The following is a 2,777-nucleotide window of genomic DNA, read 5'->3' on the forward strand; positions in this document are numbered from 1 at the left end:
GGGCTCGTCTGGGTTTGCGGGGCTCCGCTGGGTTTGCGGGGCTTCTCTGAGTTTGCGGGGCTCGGCGGGGTGCTCTGTGTAGAACGTGTCCTTCAAAAGGTGGTGCCAAGGGTGGCAGGTGATGACGACAAAGTCTGGGCAGTGCGGACAGGGAAACTGAGGCCAAAGCAGGTGCAGAGCTGCACGTGGAGGGCCGGCTGCCTCCCCACCCCCCGCCTCACTCAGGGGCCCGTCAGCCCCTCGATAGCTGGGAACCGAGGTTCAGACAAGAGCAGGTGCCCCCAGGGCCTCATGGCACACGGCAGTGACAGCACTGGGTCCCGGGCCTGGGGATTCCCGGCAGAGGGCACCGGGGCCATGGCGCGAGACTGGGCGGTCTTGGTCCTGGCCCTGAAAGTCCTGCCCCGAGCCTGGGGAACCCCGGGTGTGTGTGTGTGGGGGGGGGCGCCTCTGTTCACAGCAGCCTCCGGGAGTGGCCAAGGGTGAAGCCCTCCCAGCCTGGGGCCCCCTGGACCCTCAGCGTGGACCAGGCTGCGGCCCCTGAGTTCCAGGAGGACTCCGGGCAGACACGGCCCTCTGCTGCCCCCTAGCGCCCGGCAGCTGGCCACTCCCCTGCCCTGGATTCTCCGACTGGAGCCTGGGTGGGACCAGCCCACCGCCCAGGGACCCTGAATCAATGGGGCTGGGGGGCCCCCCACCCACCGGAAGGCGCTCCGAGGAGAGAGAGGCCCCCAGTGCAGCGCTGCCCAGAGAGGCCGCTGGCTTCCCCATCGAAGCCCAGGGAGGAGTGTGGGAGCGCAGGGAGGCCCACAGGCGCACACTCGCGCACACTCACACCCATGGACTCACACACTCACGCTCACACTCACACACACACACACATACACCCAGACACACAACATACACACACACACTCATGCTCACACACACACTCATACACACACATTCACTCACACACACACATTCACTCACACACACACATTCACACTCACACACACACCCTCACACTCACACACACGCTCACACACGCAGGCCAAGCCGGTGTGGAAATAGCCCTGGATTAGGTCCCAGCTCTCTGACTGTGTAAGAGTTAAAGTCACCCTGACGGGGAACCAGACACGGGCGCACGGTAGCCCGGCCGGTTTCCGCCCTCCGCGGGGAGGGTGTGTCAGCGAGTGAACATCCGATAACGACAACGCTCAGCCAGGGCCTCACGCCCGATGCAGTCGGCTCAGCAGGTTGCATACGCCCGAGCGAGATGGAAACGGCGGCCCTTTAGGGGAGAGGGGGCGTGGTGGGACCCAGGGCGGGGCAGAGCTGGCCCCACACCACCATAAGGCAGTGGGACCGGTGGACCTGGTCAGCCTGAGGCGCCGCTCTCTGAAAGGCCCTGTTGGGAGCCCGAGAAGGAAGGACAGAGAAAGCACCACAGCCACACACGCAGCTCGGCTGGAGCCAGGGCCTGCCAGGACGGTCAGCCCTGCCGCCGGCCCAGCTGGGGAGGCCCCGAAAGGTCGCTGGTTTGGTTCCCAGGTTGCCGGCTCGCTCCCTGGTGGGGGGCGTGCAGGAGGCAGCCGATCCATGTTCCACTCGCACATCAGTTTCTCGCCCTCTCCCTTCCTCTCTCTCAAAATTAAAAAAAAAAAAGGACTGTTAGAGCCCAGGGGTACGAAACAAACCCGTCAGACAGTGAGCTAAGGGCACGAGGGCTTCACGCAGGGGCCGAGCGATGGCGGAGCAGCAGGCCCGGCACCATCAGCCCCGGGAATGCAAACGAACCCAGGCGCTGTCACCGCACGCCCGCCAGCCGGCTGAAATAGGGACCAGCGACGCCCAGCGCGTGGAGGAGCCGGTGCCCTGGCGGGCGGCTGGTGGGAATGTAAATGGCGCAGCCGCTCCAGGGAACAGCGTGGCAGCTTCCTAACACGCTCAGCCCGCAGCTCCGGCGGACTCGGCGGGGTACCTGGGCGCTGCCCCAGGGAGATGGAGGCCCGTGTTCACACCAAAACCCGCAGTATTCCCCGCAGCTCTGCTCCTAACAGCCAGAGGGGCAGCACCCGGAGTCCTCTGGGGGGTGGACAGACAGCCCGTGGCCCATCCACCCCAGAATGCCGCTCTGCCGTGGACAGGACCAGATGGGGCGCAGCACAGCCCGGGGGGCCCCAGGGAACCACTCCCCTGGGTGTGACCACAGCAGCCCAGTCTTCCCTCGTCTGTGTCCGAATCCCCCTCCTTCATAAGGAGCCTCCCTGGGTCCAGAGCCCACCCAGGGGCCTCCTCGGACCTTCACCTGCAGAGACCCGAGTTCCCAGTGTGGGCCCTGCTGAGGTTCTGGGGGATGTGGATTTGGGGGGACGGACACTCTCCAAGCCATGGCACCTCGTTGTGGGGAGGTGGCCGACTGCGGCGGGTGCTCTTGGGGTTCGGGTCTGGCAGGTGGGAGCTAGGATTGCTGCTCGGTTGGGAGTCTCCTGTCCGCCTTCCCCACTAGGACGTGGCTGCCTGGGTGTTCCCGTGGGATGGGGGGGGGCTGGCAGGGGTGGGAGCAGAGAGGGAGGGGCGCAGACCGACATGGAGGCCGTGGCCCCGCGTAGAGGGAGACAAGGAGAGCCCAGGACCGCAGGGTCACAGGGGAGAGAGGGTTTCCCGTTTCCTGGGCAGCTGATGCCCCGCCTGCACAGGGCCCTCCACGCTCCTGGCTCCTGGCTCAGGCCCAGGGTCTCCCCGCCGGCACCCCACCCCTCGCCTACCCCCGGCCCCCGTCTCCCCAGCTGCTG

At 66.4% G+C, this 2,777-nt stretch overlaps 1 protein-coding gene across 1 annotated transcript in view; it reads left to right on the forward strand.

Annotated features, from left to right (window-relative positions):
• Window positions 1-2,777, forward strand: part of SORCS2 (sortilin related VPS10 domain containing receptor 2) — a 145,861-nt gene that overhangs the window by 135,316 nt on the left and 7,768 nt on the right. The gene's annotated exons all lie outside the window — the stretch shown is intronic.

Source organism: Myotis davidii, unplaced genomic scaffold (assembly GCF_000327345.1).
Source record: "Myotis davidii unplaced genomic scaffold, ASM32734v1 scaffold937, whole genome shotgun sequence".
Taxonomy (NCBI): domain Eukaryota; kingdom Metazoa; phylum Chordata; class Mammalia; order Chiroptera; family Vespertilionidae; genus Myotis; species Myotis davidii.